This window comes from Biomphalaria glabrata, chromosome 2 (assembly GCF_947242115.1).
Source record: "Biomphalaria glabrata chromosome 2, xgBioGlab47.1, whole genome shotgun sequence".
Taxonomy (NCBI): domain Eukaryota; kingdom Metazoa; phylum Mollusca; class Gastropoda; family Planorbidae; genus Biomphalaria; species Biomphalaria glabrata.
In genome coordinates, this window is record NC_074712.1 from 5,780,200 (window position 1) to 5,796,412 (window position 16,213).

The 16,213-nt window shown below is 37.4% G+C and overlaps 1 protein-coding gene across 2 annotated transcripts in view; it reads right to left on the reverse strand.

Moving 5' to 3' along the window:
• The window catches only part of LOC106057815 (RYamide receptor-like), a 121,461-nt gene that overhangs the window by 68,944 nt on the left and 36,304 nt on the right, over window positions 1–16,213 (reverse strand). The gene's annotated exons all lie outside the window — the stretch shown is intronic.

Here is a 16,213-nt window from a genome sequence, read left to right on the forward strand (position 1 = left end):
ACAGCAGAACGAATCCTCTAAGATGTATAAAAAGATCCTGCCCCAGGTCGTGGCAATGACGAAGTGTTATTTCTCCACCCACTTGCTGTCACGTGGTCTACGCTTAACAGGCAGACACTTGTTCATCTCAGATAATCGTCTGCATTCACAGTTTTTGTGTTTTTCTCTCTATCCATTTATTTGTAAGAAGAGTTCGACTCTTTTTTGTGTGCTGATAACTGCCCTCATTATTTGTTTAAAAGTACAGGTCAAATAGATTTCTTAGAACATATAATAGAAACCAAAAAACCTCAAAGATTTATTAGTGTGATGCCAAGACTACGACCTGCGAGCCATATTCGGCCCTGCTTTGATGATATCTGGTCCTTCGAAATTTCGCACACTGTGCATAATATATCCCCTTAGCCCTTGGCTATGTTCCTGGACTCAAAAGTTTTTTTTTTTTTTTTTTTTTGGGTGATGCCAATGACAGGTTTGTCCTAGGACCCCTAGGCTATAGGGTTGCTAGAGAAGTATTTGATGAAATCAATCGTTGTTCTGATTGTCATGATTATTCAATGTGACCACAGAGACACACACAGCTTGATTTGCACTTAATAATGTTCTAAAAATTAGAAAATAAACTGCCACACTGCAAGGTGTTAGGGTGTAGGTCAGAGAGTAAATTAGTTTACACACAAAACTGCGCACTTTACATATCGACGGTAGAAATAGTGAGGTGTGTTAGTCACTTAGTTTAGTTTAGGAACGCGCTATAGAAGACTGACTTTGAACGCGAGATTTTCTAATGACAACATAGGCAATAGGTTTAGAGATTATTATTGCAGACTTTTAGATCAGTTATTGCTAGGCTCTTGAAGGGATGACATCGTTTTAGCGACTGACTCGACTGTGGCCCATTCTGCATTAAAAATCGTTATTCTATTTTCATCTCGAGTGAACTTAGTTACTGAGCATTGATCCTGTTGGTTCTTCATGTTTGTGACCCGATGTGTGTTTAAGAAATGCATCTGCATCTGCAATACACTATACAAGATACCAAAGCATCTATAATTAATTATAATTAAACTTTTTGCTGTTTTAAGGATCATGGATTGTTAACTATAATGAAAGCACATCAACACGTTGGAATATACTTTCACCTACCAGCTAATTTTAACTCTTTCTCTCCTAACTGACGATACCAGCGTTGATTCCACCAGAATGTTATAAATAATTACGGACAGAAAGAGTTAATTCATTTACTTTCATCGAAAATTAAGTCAAGAATGATACAAACATCGCTATCATTATTGATATAATTAACATTCTATAAGAAACATTTTCGTTGTTTAAAACTAAAATAGACTTAGTGCTAAAAGACGGAGATCTAAATAGCTAGGTTTATGGTTAGAGAATTGATAAGTTGGCAACTCCTCTCGTATGTTAAACAACAGGACATGAGAGCCATAGGGCATAATAACCCTCATTCATCTTCATTATGGAAATATGCTCTAGACATTTAGTTAAAAACTCACAAAGTTAACTCTTTCCCTCCGTAATTATTTTTTGCTCATTCGGACGGAATTCTTCATTTCGCTCATTACTATTTCACGACCCTATTATGATTAAGCTTTAATAACTTTGTCTCGTTGTGATCAGAAAATGTTTTATTTGGTCTAGGATTAAAGAGGAATGCATGCTCCTTCTATATAACATAAAGAAAAGTTTTTAAAATGAAATATTAATTTAATTTAATGTGGTCAAATCAACGATGGTGTCGTCGATTAGAAGAGAAAGAGTTAAGAAGCACGTCTGTTTAGATGCCTCGATCTTAGATGCTGTATGTCTCACTGAGGGGAAAACACAATAACAACGAATGATTGCTCATCACTGCATGCTACTTTGTCTGGACCAGGTCTACAGATTTTATTCCATATTTACATTTTTTTAATTGTTTTTTACTGTGGTCTACTTAGAGTATACTAACAATTACACTAACACACAAGACAAACAGGTTAACGCATCCACGTCCAGACCATATAATACTGTTGAGCAGTCAAGGTTATTGAGAAGTTTACAGTTCATGATCAAATTCACTGTTAAGCGGATTATACCCGCTGGAGCTCATCAATTATAAAGTCATAGTCGCAGATATAGGAGCACAAGCGAGTGGTCAAAACAAGATCAGTTTTTTATGTTCATTATAAAAAGTGAATATTCAAAATTGTTCATATTTTAATGATTTTGTCGGTGCGTTTACCAGCTGACAGATCAGCTTGAAGTCCTATTGTTCTGAAGTTTTTATGTCCAACATAAGGTATACACATATATATTTGAAGTTTGTCAAGAATTTTCTTTTATTATCTTCAACACAACTACAGAAATCCAACAGTTATGTTATATACAAAACAAGGTCATGAGATTTTCGTGTCAACATTTACTAGTGTCTGATTAGATTTTAATAGCTCTGAGTTTATCCTCAGAATAAAAATAAAGCCTACAAACCGAATAAACACTTTAAATCGTATGGCCTTATTGTAGCTCTAAGCCAATCACAGAGATTGTAAGATATATGAATGGGAGACAATCAGACACAGCCAAACAGATTATGAGACTTCAATATCTAATAGCAGTTTGTTCTTTTCATATAAAATCGAAAAAAACATCTACAAGTTGCTATATATGTATATATCAGTGCTCCTCCACTAACATGTGTTACAATGATATAATGTGTTTAACTAAAGCCAATGTTTGTATCCTACTGGTTGATGTCCAATGGAGCACAATTAAAGCCCAGCATGGAATACGAAACCACGTAGTCGGTAGACCACTGTATTAACTGTCCCATAAGAACATTACAATAAAAAAATTAGACAAAATAAGAATTGAAAAGTTTTGTTTGAAACATTTCAGAGTAGAGACCTAATACACGAGTTTGGTAAGGTAATGTTCACAAAGTTACCAATTCAAAATAACCATAAAAAGTGGGGTTTTTTTTTTTGTTTTTTTTTTTAACCAGAATAAATTTCAATTTTATTAACGAAAGGAGTATTCTCTATTGAAACACATCTTGTATTACAATTAGTGGGGAGACTCTAGCATATATATATATCAGATTCAATCAAGATTCAATATAATGTAACACTACATTAAGTTAAAGACAAAGGCATTCTGGAATTAAGTAAGCTCTTTCCTAAACAAAATAGCTAGAATAAAGGTAACTACACTGTGAATATAAGTACGGCACACTACAAAATAGTATGGATTTCGCAGAAATTCAGTTTTAAAAACTTTATTTTTGTTTATGAAAAATAGTTTTAAAAAATTATAAAACTATACAAATGTCAATAAATAAATAAATAAATAAATAAACAATGTGTCTAGTCATAGATTTAATGTAATAAAAAAAAACCCAGATAAGTTCCAATATGTACAAGATGATGAAACAAACAAGAGTGATGAAATAAATGTGATAAATGATTGTTAGAATATCTAATTGATCACAACATTTGATTATCAAACGAACACAATTATTTTTGTGTTTTCGTAACTTTTAAACTCGAAATATCTTGCAGTTTAAAAAAAATATGTTGCAATAGTGAAAATAAATAATAAAGCAGACATCTCTAAAAAGGTTTAACGGTATATGTATATTTATTATAATTATTTTATTTTTAGAATCAATGATAATAGCAATGTCTTCGATTCCGAAGATTAAAAATGAGTGCAATTTTTCTCATGACAACGCAAACCCAGTTGAGACCTACAAATTTTTTTTCAACATCTGATACAGACAAAGAAAATATCTGGCTGAATCAACCCAGCTACAGAGTATCTGGCTGAATAAACCCAGCTAAAAAATATCTGGCTAAATAAACCCAGCTACAAAATATCTGGCTGAATAAACCCAGCTACAAAATATCTGGCTGAATAAACCCAGCTACAAAATATCTGGCTGAATAAACCCAGCTACAAAATATCTGGCTGAATAAAACCCAGCTACAAAATATCTGGCTGAATAAACCCATCTACAAAATATCTGGCTGAGTAGGCATAACCTTCACAAGTTTGGGACTCTGCTTTATGTTTCAAAGGAACCTGCACACTGAAGCTTAACATTAGCAATCATTTGACCAAACACAATTAACAGCGAAATTCTAAACAAAATGGACGCAATGGTCTACCTGTAGCAGTAGGAAGCAACCCAGACATAGGAATTCTTTACACTTTTCATGTTGGAATCAGAAAAAAAGATAAAGAACAAAGAAGCAATGTTCAAAGCTCGTGGCTTAGACCTTGTTGTAGTCTTATATTTACAAAGCTTATATTAACTCAGTCTGTCTGTCTGTCTGTCTGTCACGAATCCTTTCCCCGTTTTTTTTTCTCCCACTTCCCATTCTGCAATCAAGTTGAAACTTTGCACAATTATTCACACACCAATAACAAAGTAAACCAATTTGTAAATTAATTAGTGATAATTAATTTTATTTAATATAGATAGAGGAAATAACATTTTGCAGTTTTGAGAAAATTAAGCGGTTTTTTCCCTTATATTAGCTTTGTTTAAAAAAAAGGTGTGTAGTAAAGTCTCTTTCAGATGTAATGTGTTCTTTAATTTAAAATGTTATGAACCCAGCAAAGAAATGGACCACTGGACCATCGGACCACTTATCATACCATTACCTTGTTACTGCTAACGGAAGTGTGATAGCCCAAAGACGTAATGGCCCACAGAAACTAGGTTAAGACTATAAAATGTGGAAGATCGTTTGGGGGTTAACAGTCAACAATAAAAATAGAGTGGCCAGTGGTCATTATCACACCAAGCAAAGTGACCAAAGCAATTAATCAGTGACTAACTGATCTGGGTTAACATTTATTGCTGTATCTTTGTAGTTCGGACTTTTAAGTGATATAGCTGTTGTTCTAATGAGTGTCCATAAAGTCAGGCTATTATGTGTCTTAAACATGTTGGTTCCTTTCAATGATAAAACATTGTCTGACTCACTAATAAAAAAGATGCGCTTATTATATAACACTGTCTTTCTGGTATTCAGAGGCGTAGCTAGGCTGAGGGATTGATGGGATTTAATTTGAACCCCCCGGACCCCCACTTAAGAAGGGCTCCCAAATGAGTGGGTTTTTTTTTACATTAAATATTAAATATTACGCAAAATGCGGGGCCCCCAAAGAGGTCAAGCCCCCCGGGTCACTAAATGACGCCAGATTACTAGCTATGCCACTGATAAATTACAATACCGGCAGTTTGCGTAAAAATCTATGTTTAATGTAAAAAAATACTCATTTAGGGGGCCCACTTCAAGTGATCGGCGGGGGGGGGGGGAATTCAAATACTCCCCCTCCCTCCCCTCACTCTAGCTACGCCTCTGTAAGTTATACATGTGCACATGACATTCAAAGAATATTGTGGCTTTAGTTATGTCTCAATAATACTTTAGTACTTAGTTATATCGTTACATTTTATTGACATTTGAGACCAAAAAAAAAAAATCCGCTGCCGAGGACAGACGCAGACGGGCGGAACGAAAATCTTAATTGACCACCGGCGGACCATTGTTATGCTTGCCCTGTGGTGACAAAATATGTAGGTCACAGCTGGGGCTGCGTAGCCACGGAAAATATCGCACTCCTCATTAATCTTCGGACTCGAAGACAAGCCTTATTATTAAAGTTAAAAATATAAATTCAATTAGCGAGATACGACTACCATTCAACGAAATCCCGGCACTAATACTCATTATTTTGTACATTCGAAGTCTTCATAATCCAGGGCACATTATTGAAAACGCATATTCTTTTGTTACAGTTTGTCAGGCCCTAACCCTTGTCACAGTACAAAGAGAGCCCCCCCCCCCCTCCTGCAAACCTGTGTTATTTCCCACATGGATTTATATAGGTTATGTTTTATCGTTTCTGTTTCCAGCAGTGTGAATTTAAGTTTGACTTGGCCATGTTGGCACCAGTTGAGCAATGACCTGTTGTGTATCAAACTATTAGGATCTGATCCTTTTCTGTCTAAGTTTACTTGGCCATGTTGGCACCAGTTGAGCAATGACGTGTTGTGTATCAAACTATTAGGATCTGATCCTTTTCTGTCTAAGTTTACTTGGCCATGTTGGCACCAGTTAAGCAATGACGTGTTGTGAATCAAACTATTAGGATCTGATCCTTTTCTGTCTAGTTTTACTTGGCCATGTTGGCACCAGTTAAGCAATGACGTGTTGTGAATCAAACTATTAGGATCTGATCTTTTTCTGTCTAAGTTTTCCTTGGCCATGTTGGCACCAGTTGAGCAATGACCTGTTGTGAATCAAACTATTAGGATCTGATCCTTTTCTGTCTAAGTTTACTCAGCCATGTTGGCACCAGTTAAGCAATGACCTGTTGTGAATCAAACTATTAGGATCTGATCCTTTTCTGTCTAAGTTTTCCTTGGCCATGTTGGCACCAGTTGAGCAATGACCTGTTGTGAATCAAACTATTAGGATCTGATCCTTTTCTGTCTAAGTTTTACTTGGCCATGTTGGCACCAGTTGAGCAAGGACGTGTTGTGAATCAAACTATTGGGATCTGATCCTTTTCTGTCTAAGTTTTCCTTGGCCATGTTGGCACCAGTTGAGCAATGACGTGTTGTGAATCAAACTATTAGGATCTGATCCTTTTCTGTCTAAGTTTTCCTTGGCGATGTTGGCACCAGTTGAGCAATGACCTGTTGTGAATCAAACTATTAGGATCTGATCCTTTTCTATCTAGCTGCCACCACTCCTCTGAACTATTGAGGACCAGCCATACACATCCAGCGTTACAACCTGACACAGTAAGGCTCAGGATCAAATCTATTTAATTACAAGTTCTTTTTATTCAGGAGACATACATGTCAGGCAAACAAGGGAGGAAACTCTATCTAACTTTGCTGTAGATGTTTCATCGTTGGATGTGGATGCTTCAATCATTCAAATCTCATTTTGTCTCACTGTCCACAAACTGTTACTCTACGACATTAAGGGAGACGCAGTGGCAGAGTGGTTTTCTTGGCTTACGAAAAGGAAGGGTCCCGGGTTCGAATCCTGGTAAAGACTGGGATTTTTTAATTTTTGATCCTTAGGGCTATTCTTAATCCACCAATCTCTAATAGGAACCGACATTAGTTGGAGAAAAAAGTAACGGCGGGCAGTCGTTGTGCTGACCACATGTAATCTTGGTTAACCATGAGCCACAGAAACAAATATCTGCCCTATAAACCGCATGTTCTGAAGGGGAACTTTATTTTTTTTTTGTAGTTTTTTTTTTTACTTGCAACATTAAGACGCCTCACTAAATAACTCTTCTTTCAACCTTTTATGCTCGGCGACCCCTTTTTACAATCTCCCACTTAGCCGCGACCCCCCCCCCCCGCACACACACACAGCATTAGAAGGATAGTCAATAACAATCCATTTTTTTCAATGGTTTTTGGCGACCCCTGGCAAATTGTCAATCGACCCCCAAGGGGGTCGCGACCCATAGGTTGAGAACCCCTGCCCCAGAGAGATGAGGCCTACAAGATGTAGTTATCACATGTAATAAAAGCATATTAATGCCTGCTATTGTGTACTTTTTCTTTTCTTTTCTTAGGTGGCGTCAATAATTATTAATGACTCGTCGCCACACTTTAAGGCCTTCAATTACCCTGCCCTGCAGGGAAGCACAATTAGGCGTTCAGACGTTGAGAAATTAACCCTCAGAACTCTGCATAGCATTCTTTCTAAACTATCACGATGCATACAATAAGGAGGAAATGATAGGGTTTTAAGGGTTAAGATTATTATTTACGCAAATTAACCCTAGAAGTTATCAAGGTGTTTTGTTTTTAAACATAACATGAACTGTTGGTATGATGAATTAAATAGGAATGAATCCCATAATACGAATTTACGAATTATTCAGGGGCCAAAAAAAAAATTGTGTATTCTTCTTATTGGCAATGTAAAAAAACAACAACATTGAGCTGAATGCTAGTGTAACTGTCAAAATATGTATTTATTTATGAAGATTAGATCTATCTGTGATACCAGTTTTATTTATGAGAACACTTATCATGCTGATGTCGCAAAATGTTTCAGCTACGCTCGTTTACGACATAGGATATGCTGTTATCTACTGTCGACACTTCAGACTCTCTACGCTCTCTCTTTATCTGCTCTCTAGGCGTCGGGCTTCGTTTGTAAACTTTACCAGATAGAGATGATTTAGGAAAGGTAATAACTCTCTCTCTTTCACTGTCTCTTTCAATCTTTGTCTCTCTTTTTTTTTTCGTAGTTCTCTCTTGTTCTTACTTTTCTTTTTCCTTTTGTCTTTCTATATCTCCTTATATCTTTCTCTTTCTTTCCTCTTTCTCTCTCTAATCTCCTCTACATGTCTGCCTGGTCGTGCGGTTTGCGCGCTGGACTGTCGTTCGGATTTATCGACGGTCGAGGGTTCAAACCCTGCCCGCTCCCATCACCCGTCGTCCTGCGGGAGGTTTGGACTAGGAAGTAATTATCTTCAACTCTGAAGGAACATCCGAATTATGTAAAACAAAAACAAACACATCTCCCCTGTCTCTTAGTGTCTCTTCTACCACTTTCTCTGCATATATCTTTATCTTTCTTTTTATCATTATTTCCTTATCACTATCTCTCTCTCCGCCACTAGCTCTTTCTTTATCTCTCTTTTTCTCTCTTGCTCTCTCTATTTTCTTCTTGTCTTTCTCTTTTATATATCTCTCTTTATCTCTCTACTTCTCTTTAACTTCTTATCTGTAGATTGTTAGATTTTACGTGACCCTCTCATTCTCTCTCTGTCTCTCTATTTCTTTCTCTTCTTTGTCTTCTCTCCTATCTATTCACTGAAGGAAGGTCTTGTCGAGCCCTGAGAAATTTGTGGTCCAGCCATAGAGTTTTAGTTTGCGCTTTTTTGACAGCAGCTGCCTCAGACTGGCCAAAAGGTGGATTAGTCTCTCTTTGGAAAAAAAACATATGTAGCTGCTGATTATTTCGTATTGTGGTACAGGTTGGGGAGTGGTCAAGGTGCCTGCGAAATGAAAAGTACCTCTAATGAGTAAATCAACATTAGCTTCCATTTTCCCAACTTCCAAGAGAAGTCGTTCAGTTGAAACAATTGCTGAAAAATTTTGTCATACAAATTTCATTAGCACTGGATAGATCCACCTGGAGAGAGAGAAAAAGAGAAGGGTCTCGGAGTGCAGATGCCATACACAACAGAAGCAGAAAGAAGGCTGAAAATGCAACTGCACCTGGTGATTTCATATGCCCAATCTGCAACCGCAGCTGTGTATCAAGGATTGGCCTCTTTAGTCACATAGAAGTTGCAAACGAAAAAGATCGTCTCCCGAGACGTAAAATGCTACAGAATATATATATATATATATATATATATATATATATATATATATATATATATACATACTTCTGTTTAATGGAAAGGTAGTTAATGAACTTAATGAGGTTGTGACCCAGCGTCGCATGAGGTTTGCGGGACATTTCTTCTGACAGAGAGTATTACGCGTACCAAGAGTTGCAATGACATGGAGCCCAATACGAGGAAAGGGACGTTCTCGTGTAACTTGGCGCCACACCTCCTTGGAGGACATCAGAGCTGTGGACAGCAGACGGTAAGAGGCTTCAGACATTGCCAGGGACAGATCTTTATGGAGATAGTTTGACGCCCCATGCGGCGAACGACGTCAGACGATTACAAATCTAAGTCTTAAATTAAAAAAAAACAAAAACAACTATATTGTATTCCCTTAGTTTAACCACTTTACTGTAGCGTCCTTACTACATACTATTTCTCTCAGTTAATCCTTCGTAATAGTCCTCTAAGCCTTTGGAAGCATGCCTTCATCTGCCTGTCTGAACAAACTTCTGTCAAAGTAAGATTCAAGAAGATGTTAATTTTTACATCCCTATTACCGATGGCTCTTGTGTCAGAAGCGAGTCCAAAGGCTGAGAACCACGAGGAAACTCTCCCATATTACTTCTCTGTACCACATCAAACATGCAGGTGTTCGCCAAGATGTTACCAAATGGGTTTCCGTCTTGCTTCAATATTGGCCTAATCGTCTCCTCTAACGATCGTTTCCACCCGAGCCTCACGTTGAGTCTGAGAAGCGTTGCCTTTGGAAAGCTCAAAGGTACAGCGCATGTGATTAATAGAGATTTTATTTACCATACCTATTTTCAATATTGTGTACGCACGTTTTCGCGGGCTGGATAAGCACAACGTCGCGGGCCGGATGTGGCCCACGGGACGTATCATGGGCCTCCTTGAGCTAAAAAAAAATTCAGTATATGCTGCGTTGATGATTTTGTAGAATTTATTTACACCTACTCTGTGTACCCGTTGATTATAGTGTAATTTCATCTTTAAGTTATCATACTTTGATTGAGACCATGTATGGGACAGAATGCATCTGTCAATGTTTCACTTTAATATTTCATAAAGTTAACTCTTTCGAGTCGAGTCAATGTTCTCGAGTTTTTGGATTTTGGTTTCAATTCGGAGTTTGTTTTTAAAGTGTGGACTTATCGCCTGTCCTTAAACTCGGCCCAGCATCGTGAACCTATTTCTCTTTTATTGATGTTGGCTGCCTTCCCCTGAACACCAAAATCCTAAGGTGGCTCTAATGAAGTCATTGTTTATTGTCATTAAGATCCTGTGATTTTCTCCCCTGTCTGAGCCAGTTAATTGTTTTCCCATTGTTACGATAAACGTATTTATTCTTGGAAGTCTCTTTTTCAAAGTAACTCTTGTGAAAATTGATCTAATACGTTTTACATTGGGTAGTTTTTTTTCTGTTATTACTGGGATCTGGCCAAAACGATTGTACTAGACCTTTAAGCACTGGTATGAACCAGGATGTTTTATAGAAGGTATGATTATTTTATTGTTGTTGTTGTATGACATGATATAATTATACAGTCTGTTGTTCCAAATACTAAAGTATAAATGGTGAAAGGAAATTTGACATATGTTTTTAAAGTCATAGCAGAAATAGCGTATATGCATTTGTGTATCTATAACTTCTAGTAACCAGGATACCTGATGTAATTAAGAGTCTCTCCTAGACAAACCGACTTGGCTCATCTAGTAATCAGACATGTTCATTTCTGACATGTTGTTCAAACTGCTGCTCACAATGAAACAGATGTAGAGTAAGCAGGAGTCTATTGGCGCGAAATTAGTCTACCTGACTCACAACATGCACTGCAAAAACGAATTAGTTGTCTCCCTTACGACAAATTATGTTGTGTCAATGTTGGGGCGGAGAGTTTCTTTTTTGTGTTACTCACATATCCACACACACACATCCTCACAGAAATTCTTACACATACTTTCTCTGTAATTTGATTGTTTACTTTAATTTTACTTCTGCCAAAAAAAAAAAAAAAAGATACACAAAACAATAATGAATCTTATTGACACGGCAGACGCATTGCACAATTTAACAATAACAAACGAAAGTGGATTTATGAATCGTTGTATTTCGACATAATTTATGTTCCGTACAGGATCGAGAGCACTCGATTACCAATAAAAACATTGTTGTATACGGCGAAGGGAAATCCCCTGAAAGAGGAGTCTAGCAATAACCTCGCTTTATGGATTACTTATTACTTTGCAATTTTTACGCACTGGAAGAGATTTGACCCAGATTCCCTAGCGCCAGAAGGAACTACTGATTTCTAATAACACCTGGCGATCAGTTTCGAATAGATTCGGGATTCCTTTACTGACCCATATACGTTACTAGCTGATATATGCTGCAATGATAAGAACCAGTGCCTGGATACAGCTCTTTAAATGTAAATGCTTGTTGATACTTTGATACTGAATAGCAAAACATAGGATCGATTGATACGGTAAGTAATCGATAAATCAATACAAATCAATAAGTACGTTATACACGTCATCTCCAGGCTATTAAAAACATATTCTATGGTTCATCTCGCAGAGCACTGTTTTCATGTTTCTGTAAACATTCATTACAAGTAAAAGTGTCGTCTGCTTGGCTTTAAAAGTGTCGTCTGCTTGGCTGTAAAAGTGTCGTCTGCTTGGGTGTAAAAGTGTCGTCTGCTTGGGTGTAAAAGTGCCGTCTGCTTGGGTGTATAAGTGTCGTCTGCTTGGGTGTAAAAGTGTCGTCTGCTTGGCTGTATAAGTGTCGTCTGCTTGGGTGTAGAAGTGTCGTCTGCTTGGCTGTAAAAGTGTCGTCTGCTTGGGTGTAAAAGTGTCGTCTGCTTGGGTGTATAAGTGTCGTCTGCTTGGGTGTAGAAGTGTCGTCTGCTTGGGTGTATAAGTGTCGTCTGCTTGGGTGTAATAGTGTCGTCTGCTTGGGTGTAAAAGTGTCGTCTGCTTGGGTGTATAAGTGTCGTCTGCTTGGGTGTATAAGTGTCATCTGCTTGGGTGTAAAAGTGTCGTCTGCTTGGGTGTAAAAGTGTCGTCTGCTTGGGTGTAAAAGTGTCGTCTGCTTGGGTGTATAAGTGTCATCTGCTTGGGTGTAAAAGTGACGTCTGCTTGGGTGTAAAAGTGACGTCTGCTTGGGTGTATAAGTGTCGTCTGCTTGGGTGTAAAAGTGTCGTCTGCTTGGGTGTATAAGTGTCGTCTGCTTGGGTGTAAAAGTGTCGTCTGCTTGGGTGTCAAAGTGAGGTATGGGCGACATGTTTTTTTGTGTCCATCACAAGTTGAATATTAGAAATTTTCATTTATGGCGGATAACTATAAATATCTATTTATTTGGCATATCCGGTGTGGATACAATAGAATGTGTTGATAAGCTACGTAATGTAGAACGTGTATGATAAATATTGCGCACTTTTGAGCCGTGTTAAACTCTAGATTCTAAACTAGATTCTCTAAGTTTTAAGCACAAACTAAATCTTTATTACTTAGTTAGTAGCGGTGATCTTTCAATGTGTCCTTGACAGTGTTTAATATGTAGAGTGCTAGCTATATAATCCCCAATAATTGTTTAAACATAAAGTCTAGATAATAATTGAGATATTATATTATGGTCTAAAATGAGAGCTATGCAAAGTAATTAAAAGAAATAAACAATTTCTCAAGTTCACATGATTGTTTGCATAAGAAAATTTACACTAAAATATGAAAAAAAGAATGTTTGTTATTAATTCTCGGCGTGAAGAAAATTAAATGATGTATTAAAGATGTACGGGACAGGGGAATTCGGTATACGAGAAATGCAAAGCGTGTGTGTGTTTGTGTGTGTGTTTGTGTGTGTGTGTGTTTGCGTGAGGTGAGGGGCAAATTACAGAGCATCCTCCAAACTCCCCCCCCCCTACCATCTCTTTACGATTCGCTATCGGCTCAGGTTGAATTAATTGTCTTGGACGTAGGTATGGGGGCCAGGAAGGACAGACAAACAACACAATCTGACACCTTTTTGGAAGCGAACTCCATGTTGGAATCTCTCACAGGTAGGGTGTATACATTTGTATTTAATGTAGCTGGGGGGTTATTTAGTACATCTGAAAATATCACGTGGTTGTAGCTTAAAACAATGACGCGCCATTCTTTTCAACTACCTCTCATGTACTCTACCAAAGGGATTTGGAGGACAGAAATCCAGTGTATTGGGCTAACGAAAAATTTAATCAAAGAAGTAAATGCTCATTGGCTCGTTGGGACTTTGGCAGTTGAATTTCCTGAATTGGTTCACGGGAGGAGGGGGAAGGCTTGGTAATGTAAACCTTTTGTCTTGTTTGACAGAAGCTTTGTCAAATCATTATAATAAATCATTACTCAGAGGCTTAGTCATGGTGATATAGCACTTTATCGCTGCCATGATATTTGTAAAAAAATCTTTTATCAGGGAAATATAAAAATTTGACTTTGTGTATAGGTACAACTACAATGGCATGAGGAACTATAGAATTCCAAATTATAGTAACTTTATGTTGGTGAATATATTGGTACATTACAAAGACCACATAACAAAAGAAGTGGTTAGAAACGGGAACACAATGGCAATCGGGACTCACGTTGACTTGCCAACCACTGCGAAAAAAAAAACGCAAAATGAAACTTTATGACCATATCACAAGATTCTCAGCGTTCGCAAAGATCTTCCTTCTGGGAACAAGGAAAAAGAAGAAGAGGGGCAGACAGAGAAAGTGATGGGAAGACAACATAAAAGAAAGGACGGGTCTGCCATTGAAAGAGGTTCTAACTAAGGCAAAAGACAAGAGAGGAATGGAGAAAGACGGTAGCGTACAATAGCGTATTTACATAAGTGTTAATAAGATGATAAAAGTCAGCGTTTAAGGACATACTTGGTTAAAGGGCCGGTCTTAGGCCACTGCAACCTATGCGACCGCAGTGGGACCCGCATTTTCATAGGCCCATCTCGAATTCTAGATGTAAATTATTAAATTAAAACATTTTAACTTATTATTAAGGAGTTCCTCGAATTCTCCTGAAATTGCAAAATATTATTCTTATTATTAAAATCTTCACCTATATCTCCTTAAAAACAGACAAAATTGTCATTTCAGGGTGTCATTCAATATGGAAAGCGCCAATCCTACTCGCGATGAAAACAAACGGTATTGTCAGCCTTCATTTAATAAAAATGTAATAAAAAGTCGAATTTTAACCAAAACCAGAGTTCAAATACTTAATTTACTTTAATAGTCACTGGCATACGAATATAGATCTAAATGTATCTCGACCTCAAAGCGATATTTTGCTAGTCGATATAGTCGAATCTAAAAGGCAGATCTGAATGTTTATCGGCTTTTTGTTGGAAAACTACTATCTACTGTAGATGGGTCGTAAAGTAAATTTCACAGTGATTTTGTACTTAGTAAAGTATGAATAAAATGCAAAGAGGAATTTATTTTCTAATACAAAATCTCAATTTTCAATTTATTATCCTATCCCTACCCAGACTGGGCCCCGCGAAATCCGTTTCGCATAGGGCCCCGCAATCTGTAGGACCGGCCCTGCTTGATTATGAAATATGCAAAAGGCAAGGGATATAATTAGCATAGTATCATTAACAAACGAAAGCTCTGTTACTCTACCAATGGTAAGGAAAGTAGCTCGAAACATCTCAAAATACTCATACGTCTTATTCCTCCATTAGCCTGTCTGTTAACGTGCTTTGTAGGATTTCATTCAATATCATGTGTTAATATGAACATGTACCCAAATGAGATGCATCGACTGTAGTTTGTGTGGGTGTTTGTGCGTGACGTGCTTGCGTCTGTGTGTGTTCGTATTTTTGTTTGAGAGTAATGTTCTTAGCATCAGACAATATAAACCTCAAAATGTCATAGTGTTTCGTGGTCTGAGACATTAACTTTTCTTCATAAACCAGATGGTGATCTAATGTACACATGAAATCAGTGCTTATTCTTCTATGAGGCTGGTATTGCGTGATCAGAATAGGATTATAGCGCATTAGGTTTTCGCATAAAATTTCATGTGTCCTTTTGAGCTAGGCTGGAATGTCTCTGCTACAGATGATTGAAATTCTACAATCTTCCGCGCTCTGAGGCACTCAGTAGCCGACTCACAACCTTTCATCCGTTATAGGGTGTAAAAATATTGAAAGAAATAGCTTGTTAGTGAATACCTTAAATTGTTATTAGGGTCCCAGAGGTTATGACAGCCGAATGATTAACCTTTCTGTCCGATTCTATACACGTTTGTCTTCACTAAGAATGGATGCTGAGTAGTGAAAAGGTTCCACCTACTCTGGACGTTTTCCAGACAAGCCTACTTTACAGGTGTAAGTAGTTAGGTGACTACGTCTGTCTGCAATCTACCCCCTATTTTTATTCCCCCCCCCTCCTTTCCCGCGCTGGACAAAATAAACCGCTGCCTCTCCCATCACTCTTCTTTTGTTTACACCGCATGTATACTGATACATACAATTAAGTAGCTAATTTGAGAAAAAAAAAAAATTATAGAGTAGTATCGAGTACATTATCCCCATTAAAACTTGCTGGCCATGACATAAATAATGTAAAGCTCATTTGTTTACATTGCCGCTGGGTTTCGTGTGGCGAGCACAACGACATACTGCCTTAACTTTAATGGCTCATTCAAATTTGTAGGACTCAGAGACGTCCCCAAGCTCTGTACGTTCAAAAATATAATACGAATCCATTAAAAAAATGAACCAATTAGTCAATTACTAGTAATT